The following is a 23,874-nucleotide window of genomic DNA, read 5'->3' as shown; positions in this document are numbered from 1 at the left end:
GCCAGAGACTTGTAGAGGAAGAGTCAAACTTTGGGGACTCACCCGTGCACCAGAGGGCCAAGGCAGCAGGAGGCAAGAAGCCTGGGCGAGCTGGGCTCCTCCATGCCTGGCAGAAGATGAGGCAACGCCGCTCAGACATCACACGCAAGAGGTGGAATTTGGCCCTATGAGTCCAAGGCCACCACCCTGGGGCTCAGGGAGGCAAGGGAACATTTCGCCCCGCCCCTCCACTCGTGTGGGCATCGCAGCTGCCGCTTTTTAAAGAGCTCCTATCGCAGCTGCCGCTTTTTAAAGAGCTCCTATCGCAGCTGCCGCTTCCACTCGTGTGGGCATCGCAGCTGCCGCTTTTTAAAGAGCTCCTATCGCAGCTGCCGCTTTTTAAAGAGCTCCTATCGAGAGCTGGGGGAGCCAGAATGACATCACACACGAGAGGTGGAATTTGGCCCTACGAGTCCAAGGCCACCACCTTGGGTCTCAGGGAGGCAAGGGAACGTTTTGCCCCGCCCCCACGTGGGCGTCGCAGCTGCCGCGGAGAACAGCGGCGGCGGCCATAACTTTTTAAGGAGCCCCAAAGGAGAGCTGGGGGAGCCAGAATGACCTCTCACGCGAGAGGTGGAATTTGCCCCTAAGAGTCCAAGGCCACCACCGCGGGGCTCAGGGAGGCAGGGGAACATTTCCCCCCCCACACACACACCGTGTCCCAACTGATGGCTGGTGGAAGTAGGGGGCGGGGCTTATGTGCCCGCCCCCTGGGTGCATGAGGCCTGGGGACAATATACAAGCAATGTGACTGCATAGCCTTTGAGGCTAACACTGTAGCCGGAAAACATGCAAGCATTATTTTCCCCACTATTTGTTTGCAGCCAATGTTAATGATAAAGGAGACAGCCCCAAAGGTACTTTTGTCATTTCCAACCACTGTTGGGCCTGAAGCCCTTGATGTGCACAGCAGCCTACAGCTAATACAGACTGATAAATATGTATTGCAAAAACAATGATGAATATGTTTAGTCTGGCAAAACATAACAAAAAATTGAGAAAGATCTTTTTAGAGTTCAAGACAGCTCTTCTGATTTTAAGTCAGTTCTGAAATTAACAGACCCCACCGTAAATGACAAAAGAAGAAAAGGGAAAGGAAAGTGGATTCTGGCAGACTATCAAATGCAAAAGAATTTATAGAGTCTAGGCGAATAATTTCAGACAATGTATACAATAAACATAGTAGAATATCCATACATTCAGCTATCCAAATGAAATGCAGTTCCAGAGTTCAGGGTACAATCCTGTTTTTGAAGTCTTAAAACCAGTTCAACAACCCATTTACAAATAAGAGACTATAAAATATAATACAATGTAAAATATAATACAGTGTAATTTTCCTTTCAAGAACAAGATACTAGAATGAATGTTGATATGCACATTCATGGCAATATTTGGCATTTCGCCGGCGATACCTTGGAAGCTGCTTCAAGCAGGTCTGCAGAGGTGGCATGCACATTTTCTAACTAAATAAATACCCTGCTTGTTGTCCTCCTCATTTTTAAGGGGAATGGAAACAGAGAGATAGTTGGATGAAAGTGGATCTTCATAATAATGGAAAACATTCTGTTCCCAAACTGATTTCTACACCTGTTTTTCAAGAGGACCAGGATGTGTGAAAGTGGGGGTGGGGGTGAGACCTGCACTGAAGACAATTAACTGTCATTATGTGGATGCTTAAGAACAAAACACCTGCCTCAGTTTGAACGACAACTCTCTGGGTAGAAGCACAATTTTTAATTTGCCTTTTCTTCAAACCTTTACATTTATATTTACAATTTAATTTTTTTAAAGAAGAGTACATAGGCTAAAAATGTATGTGATCATATAAATGGAATCCTTCACATAATTTTTTTTAAATTTTTTAAACATGGTATATATGATCAAATGAACATTTGCAACAATCCAGATCTTCATATGGTATAAATTATTAAATTAATAGAAACCCTGCCAATCTACACAATGAAGTTATGTGCTGTATACAATAAAAGTGCAGCATCTGGCCAAGCAACTGTGGAAACCATGCAGGTCACATTCAGATTCCTAGCCAGCACAGAAACACCACAGGCCCAAAGAGCTCAGATGTCTATGCCAATGTTTCGAATTTTGAACTGACCCATATTAATTGTTCAATGGAGTGTAATAAACAACTGCATTTTTCAGTAGGATTATTGAAGCAATAAAGTGTAAGTGTTCCTTTGCAGCTATTGTGGTCAATCATATTATTCTAGCTATCATAAATGTGGACTACATTCTAGGGGCCAAGCACTCCCTGTGTGCTTTCCCAAGAAAGAAAATATTGTGACATTCACTCCCTTAATGTATGTGTGCAAATTCCTAATAAAATTAATAGGTATTACACCGGGGAATGAAGGATAATCTCAGCTCTTGGTATGTGCCAAAAAGAAATTCAGTGCTAAAATAAATTAATTCTGCTGCCTCTAGTAATTCAGCTACCTTGAGGCACCAATGTCTATTATAAGTTAATGGCCTGAAATATTTATTTCAAATGTTTTTCATCCTAAGGAGAGAAAATAAATCTAATTTTGCTCATCAAAGTATCAACACTTCCCCCCCCAGAAAGGAATGGAACCCACTTCCAATCAAAATTCTACATTCACTTGAAAAACAGAGTAGTCCAACCATGTTGAGACAATGAAATGTGTAGCAGTTAATGACAGGATTCAATGAGCTATGTAAATATATTTTGTATCATTGGGGACCTAATAGTATTAGATTAACTTATTTTTCTCTCATATTCTTATATGAACCAGATCAAAATATTTTATTTAATATCTGAATTGTCTGACATACAAATTGCAATGTAAGGAGCTTTTCTGAATTTGCTGAGGCTCTGAAGACATTTTTCCCACCTCTCCCCCCCTTTAATTCCATCTCTCTTCAAAGCATGGAACATCATCTCCCACTCATAAATAGTTTAAAGCTATTAAAAGCAAACTGAGATTGATTTCTTTCCAGTTAATTGAGATGGAAGATTTTGTTTCTTGTTAAATACTGGGTTCAAGACGCATTGCAGTAAACAGGTCTACTTTATTAAGTGATTTCAGGAACAAGACTGAAACCTCAGGGCAATAGCCCTGTTTAAATAGTATGCAAAACCCACACCCAAACACACCCAACTTTCAACGGTAGGCTATTTACACAACATTAGTTCCTCATCGGTCACCTCCAGAGTCCTGGTGGACTATTGTTCTAGAGCTCCAAGCTCAGCCAGTCTCTGGTAAACAGTCCTGGAATATTCCAGCCCTAATACATAATATTTCTATATTTAATTGTTTTCATCTAGCAGGCCCGGACATCATAAGCAAATCACATCTGGTTTCTGAAGTGAGCATTGCAATCCTCAAATCTTGTGCACTCTCTCCTTTCTCCCTGTACGTGTGGAGGCATGTTGAAGACTGCCAACCTTCACAAGTCCTTGGTCTGACGCTAGTTTGTTCTGCTCTATATATCTGAATACCTTAGCAAATTGGTGTTTCTCCCACCCACCCACCCAAAAACAGGATTCCAAACTAGGATTAAACCATGGGTTAAAGGCCTGAGCTGTGCTCCAGGCCAGCCTACATCCCTGCTTTGGGGGCATAGTGATGCAGCGGCTGTGCTGAGCAACTGGTATGAAGTACTGCCTTTTGGTCCAAGTGCCTAAAGTTGCTTAAAGATAAAGGTTTCCCTTGCTCAAAAGCTAGTTGAATCCAACTCTAGGGGGCAGTGCTCATCTCAGTTTCCAAGCTGAAGAGCCAGAGCTGTCTGAAGACATTTCCGTGGTCATGTGGCCAGCATGATTAAACACTGAGGCACACAGAATGCTGTTACCTTCCCACCAAAGTGGTACCTATTTATCTACTTGCAATTTCTTGCTTTCGAACTGCTAGGTTGGCAGCAGCTGGGGCCAGAGATGGGAGCTCACTCTGTCACATGGCACTCAGGTCTCAAGCTGCCGAACTACAGACCTTCCAGTCTACGGCTCAGTGTCTTAAATCTCTGAGCCACTGCAGCCCCTTGCTCTAAAAAGCATGCTGTGTGTAGGCAACAGAATGAGGAAGCAAAATGGCCGGTACCATTTAAAACTGTAGCGTTTCTAACAGTCTTAAATTATCTTTCTGTGGAAAAACCCATGCAAAGACAAAACCAGTAAAGCAAGAAGAGGGTTGGGATAATACTTAAAAAACAAACAAACTAACAGGATGTTAGCATTCAAAAGTGGTATCTCCAATCTGCCAACTGAAGTAGTACAGATCACTTTACAACCTAAGGACCTTATCACATCAGTCTGTTCCATATGTTTAACAGGTCTATTATGTTCGCTCTATATATAATGTGCATACACACGCATCCCTCAAAAATAGTAGGTTTCTTACACATACCTAGCAAATGAAAATTAATAAACAGAGCTTTGGAGTGAAAGTCTGGCTGAGAAGATAGCAAAATATTTAATTGTAGTGCTTCATAACTACATGATTGTGGGGTGGGTGGGGGGGGGGGGGGGGATGATAGTACTTAACAAAATCCCCCTGCATGTCTCTTAACATCCCAAAGGTGTAATTATTTTATTCTTGTGGCTTTAACCAGACTAAGTTGCTTGATTAATAATGTGTGTGGATATATGACATATCTATTTGTGAACACTTTTTTTTTTTTTTTTTGCAAATTCCTTTTCATTCTGGACAACCCTAGGAATGGGAAGCTGAAATCCCTGACAGTCTGATTTCCAGCTGCAGACTGGAAAAGGTTACATTTTTGGAACATCTGTAATCATTTGTGTGCACTGCAGAGTTAATTAGCTGTGTATGGATTTTATGACGCTCACTTCATTTCTCTCTCTTATATAGATATCATTTGTGTTTTGCATTCTTTAAGCCTTTTATGGTTTCCCTATGGATTTTTTAAAAAACCTGAAATATTTCTTTAAAGCCAAAGAATAACATATATATACACACAAGATTTGTTTTTTCAGCTTGTAATGTGTCAGAAGGATGAATATCAATATGATTTAATAGTTCCTTGCTTACCTGTTCAGTATTGCTGACAAATTTGAATAGAAAAACAGAAGCATTCAGTACTCTACAAAAGAACTTGGGAATTCTGATGTACTTAACTTGCATTCTGTCTTTTAGAAATGGCCACAAACATACATAGCATTCAGTGTAATAATCCAATAATAGAAGGCCTAGAGGTTCATTCATCATACATTTTAGATTCTTAAATACATGTTTAAGGATATATATGTTCTGCACATGAGTAAGGATATAATTGCCTGATATTCTACAATGAAGCATGGAGGTGTTGTTTTCTTCATAACTCTTGTTTCATTTCAAATAATATTACCCCCAGTATACATGCAAACAAGTACTGTAGTAAATGAAGGTGTGGTATATCACCATAAAGTTTATGAAAGGGTTTAAGTTACTTGCATTTTTCTACTAAATAAAAGTGTTGGATCCTCTAATTCTGTTCTGGGAATGGTGGATCCTTCTTCCTGTTTGAGAGCCTTTTACTTTTGCCTTCTAGTTTGGGAGACTTTTGTAACTCCTCTTTCACCCAAGCAAGGCTATTTGTACTGGTAAGGATGAATTACAGGGCTCCCCCATTAGCAGGATTGAATTATAGCATCCAACCCAAGTTTTTCCTGAGTAGAAGTACCAAATGAAAGGCTGACCAGCTAAAAGAAGAAGAGGAGGAGATTGGATTTACCCCACCCTCCACCACCCAAAGGAGTCTCAAAGCAGCTTACAATCCCCTTACCTTCCCATTTCCACAACAGACACCCTGTGAGGTAGATGGGGCTGAGAGAGCTCTCTTGACAACTGCTCTTCAGAGAACAGCCCTGAAGTGGAAAATTATACATTTGGCATCATTAGCCATTGGACTATATTGTTTTTTATACCTGTATCAATTTTCTAAGGACATGAAAAGGGCTGTACACACAGTCCAAGTGTGGAAGCACTGGTCCTCATAAACAACATTTTGGCAAAGCTGCCACAATGTCATACATACTTTTCTGCATGCTCTTGTGATGGTTATATGTGGGGGATCTAGAGTAGACTAGACTAGAACAAAGTATGTGTTATTATGCTAAAGAGCAGGAACTTGCATTAGTGATGGGTTTTTACATTGTATAAGGTAAAGGTTTCCCATGCTTGAAAGCCAGTTGAATCTGACTCTAGGGTGTGCTGCTCATCTCCATTTCCTAGCCGAAGAGCCAGCACTGTCCAAAGACGTTTCCGTGGTCATGTGGCTGGCATGACTAGACACCGAGGCACATGGAATGCTGTTACCTTCCTACCAAAGCAGAACCTATTTATCTGCTTGCAATTTCTTGCTTTCAAACTGCTAGGTTGGCAGAAGCTGGGACCAGAGCTCATTCCATCATGCGGCACTCGGGTCTCGAACTGCTGAACTACCGACTTTCCAGTCTACAGTTCAGCGTCTTAACCACTGAGCCACCACAGCCCCTTACATTGTATAAAAGGTAAAGGTTCCCTTGCTCGAAAGCCAGTCAAATCCGACTCTAGGGTTGCGGTGCTCATCTCTGTTTCAAAGCCGAAGAGCCAGCGCTGTCCGAAGACGTTTCCGTGGTCATGTGGCCGGCATGACTAAACGCCAAGGCGCACGGAACGCTGTTACCTTCCCACCGAAGTGGTACCTATTTATCTACTTGCAATTTCTTGCTTTCGAACTGCTAGGTTGGCAGGAGCTGGAACTAGAGACGGGAGCTCACTCCATCATGCGGCACCCGGGTCTTGAACTGCTGAACTACTGACCTTCCACTCAGCATCTTAACCACTTGAGCCACCGCAGCTCCTCTTACATTGTATACCCATGCTAAAATAGCGTGCACTGTATGTGGTATGCACATAGTGGAAAACAACTAGTTTTCTAGACAGAAAGGATAACCATGTAACAAGGTATAAAATACTACCCTGTAACAGTCCTGTTCCAAAGAACAGCAAAGAACCATGTGTTTTGAAATATGTTATATTTAAAATCACATCCCAAAATTTCAATGACGATTTATAGAATATTTACATAATTCAGGTATGCTGACCTCTGGAGCAAACTCCAGTAGAGGGACAAAGAAATTTCAGTTGTATATTCTTGTCACAATCCAATCCAGCCTCTTCATTGAAAGTTGAACACTACTTTGGAATAGTTGTCTGAACCTACATATGACCCCAGGAAGGGTATTTGAGCTGACAAATGTGCTAGAAACACCATAAAATCCTATTGATGTTTCAGAATTTTGGAAATGAAAAGAAAATTAAGGTATCTGAGCCTTTATCAAAACACTTGTATCAAGAACAATGCTCTTTATCAAAAGTTTCAAACACATCTGTATTTTCCCCTCCATAAACAGGTGCAAAACCTCAAACACTGCATAAAACTTTCCATATGCATTTTAGTCACATTAAGATCAAAGAAATGGAAGTTTCTGTAACATTTGTAATGGAATATGGAACATTATTGGTATAAATATAATGTAGTCTGGAAGCAAAATTCTCCAAGACACCAGCTGTCCTTTGTCAATGTTAATTAAGAAGCCCTTTCCTTAAAAACATGTGCCACCCCACCCCAAGATTTTTAAAAAATGCTATAGGAAACTGTTTTTAATCTTTAATGGTAAGCCATTTTGTCTCTGTGGGAGAGATGTGGGAACGAAGTGATATGTATGGAGAAAAAGGAAAGTTGTGATTGGAACAATTCATTCAAAAGTAACAAAGGCATCACTGCTGTGAATTCCTCTTAGTAAAATGGTGTATCAATAGCTATCTTCTGGCATACTGGAAGAATACAATGGAAGTTATTACAATAAATATTCTCTTGTCTAGATGCTCGGTCACTATCATTTTAAGATTTTTAAGGCTATTTTTCAATATATAGAACTTCCAGGTTATTAAGACAAACCAAAATGACCAAAAAAAAAAAATGTGCAAGCTTTTGAATTCTCCAGAACTCTTCATCAAGCTGAATGTTAAAAATGGAGGAGAAGGGGATAAAAGGGTCTTTGGGGCCATGATCTTGAGGCCAGGCTCCTGCTTCTGTATAGAAATGACTTATGAGGGACTAGAGTGCAGGGCAAAACTGTTATCAGGTACTCTTGGATCTGCATGAAGAAAATAGTGTGAATAATGAGAGTTTATGCCATGAGCACAAAATCCCATGGTTAATGAAATGACCAGACACTAAATGGAACACACAACCAACTCCACACTGACCCCAGCATTTCCTAAGTCTGTATGACTTGCAATACAGGAGAAGAAGAATCGCCTCAGAATAATAGTCTGAAATGTCCCCACCCTCCTTTTTAAAATACCCTTCCTGGAGAAGAGTTTTAGAGAATCCAGAAGAGCTTGCACCCTGTTTTGTCATCCTGGCTGGTTTTAAAGAATATTGTGTGGATTTTTGTCTTCACAGTATTAGCTGAATATTTTATTGTTCTTACACAGAATTTTGTTTTTATCTTCAGTTTAGGCTACCTTGAAAATAAAAGATGATCTGTGCTCCTACTTCGATACACATCTAGCTTCACATTGACATTTACTTTCCATTTACATCTCAGTAGCTGTGCATCAGCAGGAGCCAATTACTTGGTGACAAGGCTAGGCGGAAGGGACATTTTATCTCTCTTACAAGCTGACAACAGATGGCAGTCTCTCCCAACTCCACTGCAAAAATAGTCACCAATATTTTCTAGCTAGTAACTGGTGCTGCCATTTGATTAACACAATCTGGGTAAATAGCACGTTTCTGGAAAAGGAACCAAATAAGTATCTCTGAACAAATGGTTCTTCAATTTTCTCCCAAATCTTCAAGGGCAAGATGACGCTGATAAGGAGAGAGAAAAATCCCACAGAGAAAAGAAGAACTTTGTAGAATAACAGGAAGGTTACAAGGATGATACTCAGGGCATAACTACACATTATGTACAGTTATGTGATTTATTTATTTTTTGCCCAAACTGTTTTAAAAAAAGAGTTGAAGCTGGGATTTTTATGGGAGGGAACAGAGTGGGGGAAGGTTTAAATCTTTCTTTTCGTCCCATTTTCCCACTGAAAGCTGTTCTTGCCAAACTGCTTCAACATTTCTGGAGAAAGTTTATAGGAAACTACGTTTTCTCATGCAAGAAATTCTGATGGGACCATAAACCGTGGTTTCCCCACAGCCTGCAACACAAAACATGATTAGCACAAACCATGGCTTGGCATTACATTTGAATCAACTGCTGCTTTAAAAAAACATCAACTGAACTTTGTTGTTGTTGTTCAGTCGCACAGTCGAGTCCGACTCTTCGCAACCCCATGGACCAGATCCCGCCAGGCCTTCCTGTCTTCCGCTGTCCTCTGAAGTTGGCTCAATTTCATGTTTGTTGCATCTATGACACTGTCTAACCATCTCATCCTTTGCCGTCCCCGTCTTCTTTGACCTTCAATCTTTCCCAGCATTAGGGTCTTCTCCAGTGAGTGCTCCCTTCTCATTTGGTGGCCAAAGTATTTGAGCTTCAGTTTCATTATCTGGCCTTCCAGGGAACAGTCAGGGTTGATTTCTTTTAGGATTGACTGATTTGATCTTCTTGCAGTCCAAGGGACTCTCAAGAGTCTTCTCCAGCACCATAGTTCAAAAGAATCTATTCTTCGGCGCTCGGCCTTCCTTATAGTCCAACTCTCGCAGCCATACATGACTACTGGGAATACCATTGCTTTGACCATGCAGACTTTTGTTGGCAGGGTGATGTCTCTACTTTTTATCATGCTGTTTAGGTTCGCCATCGCTTTTTCCTCCCAAGGAGCAGGTGTCTTTTAATTTCATGGCTGCTGTTACAGTCTGCGGTGATCTGGGATCCCAGGAATGTGAAGTCTGTCGCTACTTCCACGACTTCCCCTTCTATTTGCCAAGGAGCTACCAAGATGCCATGATCTTATTTATTTTTTTTAAGTTGAGCTTCAAGCCCACTTTTGCACTCTCCTCTTTCACTCTGAGCAAAAGGCTCTTTAGGTCCTCTTCACTTTCTGCCATTAGAGTGGTATCGTATGCATATCTGAAAACTGAACTTTGCCCAGGGTTTAAAGATTCTGGGGTGATATCCAGTGGTACTGTAAAGAAAATGGGCTATTTTTGCTGATTCTCCTTTCCACTGTAGCCTCCCATGCCCAGCACTATTCCTGGGATTGTTCACCATACACCTTGCCAAGCACTGCCAGAAGCAGCATTAAGGGCACCCAGGTCCAGGAGTGCAATGTAGCAACTCCAGCCAATTTCACATATTCAGTTTTAATGTTTTAGTCAGAATATCACAAATGTACAATAAAACTAGTGCAGCAACATCTAATAACAGCTACCAAGATGCCACAATGGACCAGAACCAACGTGTTGAAATTAAATCAGAAGGGGTTTCGGCTAAACTTTAGGAAGAACTTCCAGAAGAGTGGTTCCTCAGTGGAACAGGCTTCCTCGGGAAGTGGTGGGCTCTCCTTCTTTGGAGGTTTTCAAACAGAGGCTAGATGGCCATCTGACAGCAATGTGGATTCTGTGAACTTAGGCAGATCATGAGAGGGAGGGCAGGAAGGGTTGCCTCAGTGCTTAGTTCTTGTGGCCCTTTCTAACACACCCAGGGAAATGCTGATCACCACTTTGGGATCAGGAAGCAATTTTTCTCCAGGCTGGTTTGGCCAGGGATCCTGGAGAATTTTTGTCATCTTCTGGACATGGAACAGGGGTCACTGGGGGTATGGAGGGGGAGGTATTTGTGAATTTCCTGCCTTGTGCAGGGCGTTGGACTAGATGACCCCGGAGGTCCGTTCCAACTCTATGATTCTATAATTAAGGCAACAGCAGGCTATAATTAAAGGCAGAGCCAAAAAACCCCACTATCACAAATCCTTAGGAGACATGAAACGTTTTCACCTGGGTCCTAAAACTCAAAAAGTGCCTTCATAGCTGCTTTGTTTCTTAGTGAGCTCCTTTACTAAGCAGCAACTGCTGAAGGTGTCCTGATAACTAAAAGGTCACTGAATGAATTATGTGTGTTCGCCAGACTGAAGTGAACCACAAAGACACTTCACATTTGCAAACAGCATTCCTAAAGGACAGATGTTGCCTCTCGTCTTCTGTCTTTATCAGTAGGCCCAGCTGTTCTAGTGAATGATTTCATTGCTTTTTAAAAATCGAAACTTCCCCCAAGCATACTGATTAGTGGTTTGGGGTGATTTAAATACCAACAAGGCAATATTACTGAGATCCTGATTTTGGGCAGGGGGAGGAAAGCTGGCATACCCTGAAAAGCAAGGAGTCACAGGAGCCCCCAGCCCCCTCTCCACCCAATCAATTTGATTTTTTTTCCCTTAAAAAAAAAAGTTTAGAGCAACATTATTGTGACTGAATCAGTGAATTTTAAGTTTAGTTTTACCTGGCTCTGAAATTCCTTTGCTATTACGCCAAGCACAAGGGAGACTTTTCCAAGAACAGGAATATTGCACAAAGAAGTGATCAGCATAGAACATCAAGCAGTTGGCTTCAGCTATAAGGAAAACAGCGGTTAATGACAGGGGGAACCAAACCGCAGCTACATAGCTACAAGAGGACTAGAGCTGCCACTGACAAAATGCAGATGATTGTAATATTATGAACATCCAGATTTATGGTACTAAGTAGGACATGTTTTTAAGGGACTCTCATTGAGAATGCCATTCTTTAAAGGCAGCCCGCATTGTTTCTGTTTGACTGTTTTTAAACAATTTGGTATGGTTATTGCATTTCTGATCTCTAATGAATGACCAGTTTGAAGCATCTCTATAAATTACACAAATGAGCACTGGCCCTTTTCACTCCAGTAAAGATGACAATATTTCCTGTGCTTCAGCGTTGTTATCACTAGACGGCTGTGCACCATGATAAGGATCAAACGGTGGTCAGATGATCCCTTCACTTCCAGAAGAAATAAAGATAAAATAAAATAAAGAAGGTTCTCCCATCCATTGCTTTTCACTAGTCCTTGGATGAAAGGGAAAGCTCCTCTCTGTATTCCCCACTTTTAACTATCACCCAAACAATGCAAAGACAGAGTTACTTGCGGTTTCTTCCTAACTAACCATGAGAGCCCTTGATCCAGAAGGACAGCATCATTCTGTCATTCTGCACAGACTAGAATCCTTAATGCTAGCATACCAAAGACAGCTTACACCTTTGGCAGAATTTGATGGTTATTGACAGGGCTCTTTTTGTAGAGAAAGCCCAGCAGGAACTCATTAGCATAATAGGCCACACCCAACAGCAGGAACTCATTAGCATATTGGGCCACACCCCTGACAGCACAGCTTATTAGCACATTAGGCTGCACCCCCATGTTACCAGAAGTGTGCTCATCCAGCCACACCCATCTTTTGCTTGTTATTCTGTTTACCTTGTTTGTTGTCAAAACCCATGGCCTTTTTTTGTAGCAGGAACTCCTTTGCATGTTAGGCCACACACCCCTAATGTAGCCAATCCTAATGGAGTTTCTGCTGTTGGGTGTGGCCTATTATGCTAATGGGTTCCTGCTGGGCGTGGCAAACTTGGGAGCCAGCCGGAACTCTGTTCCTGTGCGTTCCTCTCCCAAAATAGCCCTGGTTATTGATTTGATCTCTATAGAACACAGTTTATTGGATCTCTATAGAACTCAGTGTTACAATAACCATTATCTGTTGTTGATTATTGAGAAATGGCTGAATGAAACAGTTGTGTGGGGGGGGAGATCCATTCATTACTTGAAGCCCAAACAGACAAGACTTGAGTCTTCTTTGACACTGAATACTGGGCTAAGTATATAGGGCTAAATATCCACTACAATCCACTACAAGGAAACAGGGATGCTGGCCTCCTGGTGCGACCTGGAGATCCCCAAGAATTACAGCTCCTCTCCAAACTACAGAGATCAGTCCCCCTGTAAAAAATGGATGCTTTTGAGGGTGGACTGTATAGCATTGTACCCCACTGAGGTCCCTGTCCTCCCCAGGTTCTTCCTCAAATCACCAGGAGTTTCCCAAACCTACCCCCCATCCTCTGCTGGTGGCCGGGGGGACCTGGCAGCCCTATGAGGAAAGGAAAAAAACACTGGATTAGTTAACTATTTTAACCATAAGCAGCTGTTGCATCATTGCATCAATTCTTTATTCTTCCCACTCATCCATCCATTTGCACCTGTTAATTCTAGATCCTTCCACAATCCGAGTTACAGATTGTAAGAAAACAGTTATAAAACCTCTGAGATGGTCAATATGGTTTTGTTTCTAAAGTCATGAACTTTCAGCCCTGCAGCAGACAAAGCAGCCATTGATTCCTGGCCTAGAAAAATAAGATCTCTTACTCAAAAGAAAAAAGCAACAAAAAAACAAATAACAGCTGTCCAGCTCAGAAACTGAAATTTCCTGTCCCAGTGAAATTTCCTTTCCCATATTACCCCAACCTGGATGGTATCAGCATGTCACTGAGAATGGCCGTTCCCTTAGGAAAGATGCTGCCTCTTGAGATGCTGCAAATGCAAGATGGGAGTACAAAAGGGGCTAGGCATTTTGAATTATTTTCTACCCAATTGTCTTGAACACCAATATTATTGTCCAGATCAAACAAGGGAAAGACAGGAATCTGACAGGCACTCTTCCTGTCCCCAAAGTTCCTTCCATTTTTACACACTAATGTGACATGAGTTTGGGGCCATGACCAAGGACCATAAATAAAGAGCAAAAAGGGATAGCTGAGCATTCCAGGGAAGTCCAGGAACTGGCCTTCTCTCTGTGTTTTCAGTTTTAATTTAGTAGTTCGAATACTGTGTGACCCCCTCCCCTTCAGTGCTGCAACACACACATATAATTAAAAAGTGGTGCATAATTAAAAATTATAAAACAATTATAAAAGTGGTGCATAATTAAAAAGGGCAGCATATGCAGCTTTCCTGCTGCACCTGGGTTATTGTGGATATCATAGAATCATAGAACTAGAAGAGACCTCCAGGATCATCTAGTCCAATCCACAGCACAATACAGGAAGTTCACAAATACCTCCCCCCCATCCCCCCAGTGACCCCTGTTCCATGTCCAGAAGATGACAAAAATCCTCCAGGATCCCTGGTCAAACCAGCCTGGAGAAAAATTGCTTCCTGACCCCAAAATGGTGATCAGCATTTCCCTGGGTGTATTAGAAAGGGCCACAAGAACTAAGCACCGAGGCCGCCCTTCCTGCCCTCCCTCTCATGATCTGCCTAAGCTCACAGTATCACCATTGCTGTCAGATGGCCATCTAGCCTCTGTTTGAAAACCTCCAAAGAAGGAGAGCCCACCACCTCCCAAGGAAGCCTGTTCCACTGAGGAACTGCTCTAATAGGGTTGCCAAGTGAATTTGTCTTACCGGCGGAGGAGCCTCGGTGGGCTCCGAGAGCCGTCCCTTGATGCGTGCGTGCACTTTGCGCACGCGCGCCACCAGCACGTCACCAGAAGTGACGTGCGACGTCAATCATATTGAAGCCGTGGCCCCGATCATCGGAGGGAAAACCATAGAGTTTTCCCTCTGACGATCGGGGCCATGTCCCCAACGTGATTGATGTGGTTGCGTCACCTCTGGTGACACAGCCACACTGCGCTTCGGGGGTCAGAGTTTCCCCTGGGGCCCGATTCCGCGGCAGCGGAAATCGGGCCTCCAAAGCGGGGGTTTACTTGCCACCCGCCCCCACTTGGCAGCCCTACGTTCTAACTGTCAGGAAGTTCTTCCTAATGTTTAGCCAAAAACTCTTCTGATTTAATTTCCATTAGTTCTGGTTCGACCTTCTGGGGCATGATCAGAATATCATGCTGATGACACTGCTACTATAAAAGGCCTGATGCAAGTGTACCATTAAAGATAAAAGTATTTTCACCCCCACCAAAGCAAATGAGGAGAAACCTGGATGGCACTCCACCATCAAGAGACATATCAAACATGAGAATCCTTCCACAACATTTTCTCTTTCATTTCTGGAATCTCACTTGTGGAAGAAGACAGAAAGCCCATGCGTCACATAAGCATTTAGGCCAACATGAAGATCTTTAATGGCTCACAGCTCAGTCTTTTAAGACTCTTGTTTTCAAGTGCATGTCAAACATTCAAAAGAAATTGGTTAAATTATCTCATTGTTCATGAAACATTCACCCGGTTTAGGAATGAGATCTTAATATTTCCCTAGTGAAAACAGTAATGTGAAAAAAGCACTGATTCATTTGTGACTTAGGACAAACGTTCATGCTGTAAAACAGGGGTGTCGAACTCATTTGTTATGAGGGCCAGATCTGACATAAATGAGACCTGTTGGGCCGGGCAATGTGTATCACAAAATGTAATGCCAGTTAGTGGAGATATAAACTTTATAAAGGACACAAACACAAAGGTGGCTTTTTTACTTAAAACAAAAGTATGCTTAAAACAGCACTATTGCAATATTTTGTTTATTTAACAGTGTCTGATAACTGACATCTCTTGCTCTGAATTTTTGCATCAAAATGTCTGTGCTGTTGCAATCTTGAGTATGCTGTTCAGATGTGTATCTGTAAGCTGCAAACCTATGATGATGCAGCAGCAGCAGAACTGGAAGAAGAAGCAGAAGACAGCCAGTTCCACTGTGGGCCTGATAGAAGACCTCTGGGGGCCTGATCCGGCCCTCGGGCTGCATGATTGACACCCTTGCTGTAAGAGAACTAAGACCTAACAAATTTCATCATGGTTAATATTTCACACCTCCAACACACAAATGCTATACAGCCCAGACAATTTGTGTTTTGAGATTCTGACATGACAGCACTTTTACTTTAATCCACAGTCGCCTTTAAAAAGCCATAAATGTCTCTATTGACCAGGAGGCAAATAATGGATAATAGGTATAATTTAATTAATGCAGAGCTGGGTGTTTGAATACCATGCTGGAACTCCATTGACTATGCTTTTCGCACTTCGTCCCCAGTTCTTTTCAGTGGAGCTTGCACAGGAGCTTCCTGGTGGTGCCCATACATGACCTTTCCCAGGCTCCACCCCTAAATTTCCAGGAATTTCCCATTCCAGCATTGGCAACCCTAGCATATGAGCCTGCATCTACTTTGGGGCAAACCTGCATAAGAGAGGTCAGGACCAGCATGCTCAATCCTGTTTATCCTGAAAAGAGGCCAAATTATGTTAGCAGACTTGTATTAAGGCATTAAGCCAGCTTTTCGTTATAATGAATCAAATTGTCTAAGTCTTTCAAAGTACCCAAATTCTTTTTTCATTAAAAAAAAAAAAGTATTCACTCCATGTAAAAAAGAGTCTGCTGGAATGAATCCAGAAATTTACAGACTAAAACGATATAACTTCACAACACTCTACTGCAAATCTGGCATGAAAATGCTGGCCAGCAAACTGTGATAGGTATGGGGAGGGGAACAAGCTTTTAACACTATCAAAACATTATGAGTGAAAACTCAAAGTTTGCATACACAAAAAGGAAAGAAAGATAGCATCTGCAAGATATTCCATGCCCCACATTTTTGGCAGTCTTAACGGAATGAGATCACCGCACTTTCTTTCCACAGAAGACTGTGTGACTGGCATATTCAGCATTTCTTTAAGGCACTCTTAGAAATCTGCCCAAAACTCAGAGAAAGATGTTAATGATGAACTTTCACTCAGCTATGTTTTGAATCCATCATCACACATTTTTATTACGTCAAAACTGCATCTGCTTACAATAGCAAAGCAAAACAAAAAAATTACGCAAATTGTATTTGGGGTTTATTCATTACCACGAGTCAGAGTAAAATACACCCCCAAAACTGGTGGCAGGAGCACAAATCATGTGTTGCTGCTAGAAACACCAAGAGCCTATTTCAAATGCTCAAATCCCATCTGCATGGAATATTTTCAGGTTATCTTTCTGTGAGAAGAGGGAAGGGCTGTAGCTCTAAAACATTTAGCAATGCTTCCCTCTTTAATTTCTCTTTAGTTTATTTTTATTTTAAATTGCAATCCAATTACCCAACAGTTTTGGACAACTTAAATCACTAATACTACCTTCTGTTTCCACCCTCATATATTGGCCATTACAGCCAAAATTTGTGCTACATCCAATGTAATATAGGGTTGCCAACTCTGGGTTGGGAAATAACTGGAGATTTTGGGGGTGGAGCCTGAGGAAGGTGGGGTTTGGGGGAGAGGAGAGGCTTCAATAGGGTATAATGCCGTAGAATCCATGTTCCAAAGTAGCCATTTTCTCCAGGTGAACTGATCTCTGTTTCCTGGAGATCAGGTGTAATATCAGGAGATCTCCAGCCACGACCTGGAGGCTGGCAACCCTAATGTAACACCAAAATCAAATCTACTACCAAAAAAGCCATCAAAGGGGGGGGGACATCAGAAGCTATTACCAGCCAAATCCAGAGGTCTCTCAAAGGGGCCTCCAACAGAAAATAAAAAATGATGTGAAATAAAGTTTCTATTGTCCTAGATCCACAGGGGCACAATCTATCCAAGTAGAGGATTCCTTTTAATGTATCCAGCAAACCAGCAGAGGGAAAAGCATTTAACCTAGCCGAGAGAAAAGCCCTCTGTTATTTAGGATTGGTCAAGTGGTAAGAGTAGGATGGAAGAGTAGAGGAAGTCACAATGCCAACCCCCCCCCCTCAAAACATATGCCATAAAAGCCCTACCTGGCAATCTAAGGCCTCCAATGCTCCATCCAGCAGCAGCCCCCGGCTGACAGGCTCCATCCCCCGCTGCCAGTCAGCAGACCGGTGGGAGGAACTTACCCACCAAAAGAGGGAGATCCATCCATCCAACATGCAGTGATGTGTCTACGTCACTGCCCATGTGATCCAGTTGTGACTTCATCACATCTGGGACATCAGGACAGCCCCATAGCTAGACAATTTGCAGTAGGGGGACAATGCCCCCACATGCTTACATAACTTCTGGCATCACAAACGCTCTATACACCAGAAGTGCTGTAGGCACATGTGGGGGGGGGAGTTATACCGGGTATCCCTTTTGCAACCTGGCAGTCCCTTTCTGCCTTCCTCTTTCTCCACTGCTGCCCTGGGGACCAAGGGCACTCACACAAAGAAACTTGACAGTTTATTTTAGTAACTTGGCTGGGAATCAGACAGTCCAAAGACACACACCACCTCCCTGGTCACATTATTTTCTGCAATTAAACAGATGACTCACTCTTATTTGCTAACCACAAATTGTTGCATGTGAATATGACATGTATTCATCCTAAAATAACAATATAAAATATAGGTAATACCTGTTCATTCTCATAATTGGAGATGAATGGTTATCCACAATCATAAATATCTATGGTGCTTTACATGGTATTTTTCCATGTGGGCTTCTTTCCATGTGGGCTTTTTTATGTGTGGGCTTTTTGGTGTATGGTTTTTTTCCCGTGTGGGCTTTTTTTCCATGTGGACTTTTTTTTCCTGTGAGCATTTATGACTGTGATTTTTTTTTCCTGTGGGCTTTTTCTGGTCACCAAAAAATCTACGGTAGAAGCCAAATTTACCATAGAGTTTTTGCCCAAACACCAGAGCATCTCTCCCATGTCCTGGATGTGATTACCTCACTTCCAGGTCATGTGAGCAGAGCAGTGATGTAGACATGTTGTTGTACATCAGATGGGCCTTCCTGCCTCTCCTGGTAAGTCCCCCTCCCCTACTGGTTGCCAGCAGGGATCGGGCAACCCTAATCAACCTGGTGAGCAACAGACAATATAAATACACATAGGGTTGCCAAATCCTTTTCTTCTCACGGCGGGGGGCTCCCGGGTGGCGTCCCTATGTTTTCCCCTCAAATGGCTGTGGCCCCGCCCCCAGTGTGCCCGGCGTCAGCATGTCACATCCAGCTGACGTGCACGCTGGGGTGGGGTTTCCCCCGGGGCCCGATTCCGCGGCGGCGGAAATCGGGCCTCCAAAGTGGGGGGGAAATCCGCCCCCTGGGGGGAATTGGCAGCCCTAAATACATGGGACAGTCCCAGTATATGGGTTTTACATTAAAGATTAGATCTCTATTGAGAAACATTAAGAGAGCAAGGAAACCAGAAGCTTTCGTAGAAAACAAGTGACTGCTTCCCTAGCTGGCTTCCTGCTCCTGATGTACTTAAAGAATTCTTCCTTGTGGGTCTTGATGCTTTTGGTGATATGTTCCTCAAAATCCTTTTTTGAATCCCCAAATTCTTTTTAGAATCTCTACTTGCTTGCATTTCCTTTGTGCAAGTGTGTGCAAGTTCCAATACATATATATTAGGTAGAAAACTGTCTGCACATTTTGCAGCCAGTTCTAGGCACGATCTAGAGCCCTCAAGACTTCTTTTTCTTTTTTAAGGAGAGGGTGAAACCTGGGAATTCAGACCACCTAAGGGACCAAAGTCCACTGGGCGCCATGCCTAGATTCTGAGTAAAATGAGAGACAGTTACAGAGAATGAGGCTTGAAGAAATTCAGTTAAACTGAACTTTGCCTGTCCCAAGGGCTCCTACATGTAATCCCCTTCTGTCACTTCAGAGGGACACAATAAAGTTTCTGTGTACCATAAAAGGGATAATATCGAATAATTTTTTCATCAGCTTTGAAAGGACATGTGTAAATTATAAAATTTCCAGTGATGAAAGGATGTTATATCTGCATTCCCAAATTGTGGTATTCTGTCAGAAAGTTATGTTGAGATGAGTGTAGGGGATGCCAAGGATGACAAATTGCTTAAAGAAAGGTTCAGACAAGGATTTATACGTAATCAATAATAGAGAAAGAAAGAGTTCACAGCTCTTTCAAAGAAACCTAAAGAGACTTAAAGCCAACTAGCTGCAGACTGTACAAGCTGCTTAATAAATGGACTGGTAGATCAAAAGTAGTTACCAGGGAGCAGGTACCACATTTAATAGGACTTGGACAATTTTATAACACTATACCTAGGGATTACAGGTGGATTGTGAATGATAAAGAACCTGCTACAGCAGCTAGCACAGCAGAAATATTAGACTCTTAATTCTATATGTAGATATTTAGGGGGGGGGGAATATTTTTGTCCACAAGGCAAAAAGTTAAAGAGGATCCGAGTATCTTGAAAGGCAGGAAACACACACAACCTAGGAGAGGAGTTGTTCTCATCTTTCTGTCCTATCTCCATATATAAGAGGTGATGTTATGCACTGAATTTGCTACTTTTAAAGAAATGGCCCAGCTGACCCAGAACTGTGGCTGGCAACTGCTTTTCTGGTGTGTCAATGTCATGGCAGTGACCGATGCAATCAACTTGGTTAGATCATTCAGATATGGTGCCCAACAGCATGGAAACTATTCAATTAAAAGCAGCTCCTGTGTGATTTGGGTTAAGTCTAAAGATACCTTTTGCTTCAGCCAAAATATTGTACTTGCTGTACAGATGAAAGGTAATCCAGGAACTGGGGAGAGTATGTTTAGGCATCTCTGCATGTTTACAGACAAGGAGGTCCAGGTACACATCTGAATATTTGAGAAAGGTAACCTCTTTCAGGGAACTTAAAGATATGCAGTGCTGAAAGAATAGAATTAAGGTAAAATTCATCCCAGGTTTTCAATTGGTAGAAGAGGGGTCCCTGTGACCAATGATGCATTGGAGTTCATGAGATGATGTAAGACAAAACATGAGGTATGTAACTGCAGTGAAAATAGTGTGATGTTGCCCCCTCCCCATTTTTGCTTGGGGATAAACTGGGAGGATCTAAAACTGAAAAGTACTGGGTTCACTGCATGGAGGACTCAGACAACGACATGCTGTAGCACACGTTTATTGTACTTCACATAGACAAAGACTAAATTTAACAGCCAACAGGGCCAACTATATACATATCCACCAGCCACCCCCCACTCCCATTGGAGGGTTTAAATGTCCCGCCAAGGTGGCTATTGGTTGGGGCTGGGGAATCCAGGATCCGAAGTTTCCTTTGTTTTTTGATCCAAGCTCTGGCCTGTCCGCGGACCCCTGGAGGCGGTCCACATACATAACAAAAACCTTTGTTGCATTCATCTCTGAAATGTTCCAGTGCCTCTTTGTTGCTGTTTTTCAGTGATGCTGTCATTACTACCAACTAACAATCAATATATGCTATTTATTCCACATTTGAAGTTTGAGGAAATAACACCATATGTCAGGACTTTGTCATAACTGCTGGAGAAAGCTCATTTTTAATGGCAACCATCTCTCTGTTGACTTGATTCACATAGGTTATTTTATAAGTCTACAATTTCAACCTCTTTTTTTTTTGAAGTTTCACTTAAGTTCTGCATCAAAACATATTTTGTTTAAAATTAAGTCAAGCCATGCTACTTAAATGACCATAATTACAGACAACTGTGTTTCCATTTGCCTGCTCAAAATCATCTTTTAATGTTTTGCCTAAAGACAAATTCTTTTTGGTGCTTGAACAAGTTGAAGTCCAAATAAAGTTTGTTTGGAAGATGACATCTTACAAAGCCTAGTATATTAATATTCTTAGATCAGAACCATATCTCTAGTTCATAGTATGTTTATATTAAAGACAGAAATAAATCACATTAATAGAAAGCACACACACACAAATCTTGTATAGAAATCTGCAAATGGGATTTATAAGACAGCTGCTGTATCTGTATACCCAACTGCATTTCTCTTTGCAATCAGCACATCTTATTCATAGTACACTCTATTTTGTTTCAAATATTTATGTGTGTGTTTGTGTGTACACAGACACATTCGTGGTCTGTGCTTGGGTTACAATCTTGTACTCCTGCATACAAGTAACAGGGGTAATTGGCCATGAAAAAATAGATCTTTAAACATACCAAACCTTTTTTCTTACACCAGGTTTTTTATTATTCAACTAAAAGATTAGCCTTTCTGATTTGATCTTCTATGGGTTATATTTGAAGTATTGTAAGGTAATAACATTGTGGAATATTTTAGAAGTACATGTAAAATATAAATTCCACAAATTTCTCATATTCAGTCACCAAAGAAGTTCCCAGCTTATTCAGAAAGTGAGTTCCACCTCAGCTTTGTAAATGGTGACTCACAACTGGGAGACAATGGAAAAAAATCAAAATCAATCTCTTTTCTGTTTTCTTGGTTCTATGCAATTTTTGTTTGTTTCTGTTCTTGGCTCACTGACTAATTTTTTATTCTAAATCATCCAGAGCCACAACCATTGGCCTTGAGAGGAAATATCTCTAATGGATATATTACAAAAAGGGCAGCCCCACACAAACCACAGTAATCAATGACTCAGCGCTGTGGTATGACCGCAGGGTATGGAGTATGATTTGTAGATCATATCAAGTCCTAAACCAAAAACAAATTTAATATATCATTGTACAGTCATGAAAACATTTTCTTGGGCATTCCAGACAAAACCATCATAAAAAGCTTCTTGTTTCAACAGTGTCATAATTTATGTTGTGTGCCTATTCTGCCTTGCTGTATCTAGTCTTACACAGACTATTTAATAATATATATATATTCTGCTTTGTTACCCTGGACCTGTATTTTAACATTAGCATATTTTAATTTTGTTCCCAGGATCAAATTGCTCCTGAACCAGGAACATTCCGAGTCCTTATGTTGGCATCCTCTTGAAAAACAAAGGTATCTTCCAGACAGCCTTAAGGTTCCACTTTCATTTCCCTTTGTTACTGGTCCCAGAGGTCCATCAGAGGTCCATCAGTGGCTATTAGCCACAAGGTATAGATAGGGACTCTGGGGCAAGTGATGCTCTGTCTTCTTGGTGCTTGGGGGGGATCAACAGTGGGAGGGCTTCTACTGTCCTGGCCCCACTGGTGGACCTCCTGATGGCACTGGTATTTCTGGCCACTGTGTGACACAGAGTGTTGGACTGGATTGGCCTTTGGCCTGATCCAACATTGGCATCTCTTATGTTCTTATGTCCCCCCCCCATTCACACACAGCTTTGTTAGCAATCCCTTGCTGTCCCAGTTGTTCTGTTTTTTTATTCCCATTTTCTGAAACCTGTTTTCCCAAAAAAAATTTTTCTTAAACGTCTTGATTTTAATGGTTTTTGCCAGTCTGACATGCCTGTGCCGTTTTGCTGTGCTTTGCCCACCTCGCCCTTTTGTCTTGGGGTGAAGTGGGCAGTGATTCCTTTAAAAAAATTGCATGCTAGCGTTACAACAACTCATTGGTAGACTGCATATGCACTGAATGAACTGCCAGGGCCAATCAGAAACCCTAAAGAAGCAACCAATCATTGCCTTGCTGCCTCATGGAACATTCCTTAGAGCACAGTTGAGCACTGTGCCTTGGCACCATTTTCAGATTCTATATGCAGTACATACAGAAGAGAAAAGCAGGACTGTGGGAGTATGTGGGGTCTCCTGGAGAGAACGGGAGACCATGGACTTGGTTTTGATCTGGTGTAAGATACTGGAGGCACTTGTGCCTCCCACAGGAACATTTGTGATGGAAGTAGCCATCCATGGCCACAGCTGATTGGTACAGGAGTGCAGCACCAAAACAAAAACATTGTGACTGGAATACAAGCAGGTTGTTGCCCACAACAGCTGGTGTGGCAATGCTCCTGCAACCGGAGCTGCATTGCATTCTGCAGGTTGATGCCAGCAGTAAACCCAAGAGATTGGCTCGAAGTTTGCAGTTTAAAAAGATGGTACAATGTTGTACAATGTAGCACAGCTCCTCCAGCACATATTCTTCAACCAGCCCCCTAGTTCTTTGTGACAATCCTGGCTATAAATGCTTCCAGGTTAAGCATGTGTCTCTGCTTGGAAAACACTAGGTTCTGTTTGTGTATATCCCTAGGCATCTC

Source organism: Gekko japonicus, unplaced genomic scaffold (assembly GCF_001447785.1).
Source record: "Gekko japonicus isolate JY-2015 unplaced genomic scaffold, Gekko_japonicus_V1.1 scaffold478, whole genome shotgun sequence".
NCBI lineage: Eukaryota > Metazoa > Chordata > Lepidosauria > Squamata > Gekkonidae > Gekko > Gekko japonicus.
Note: the sequence above shows the minus strand (reverse complement) of the source record.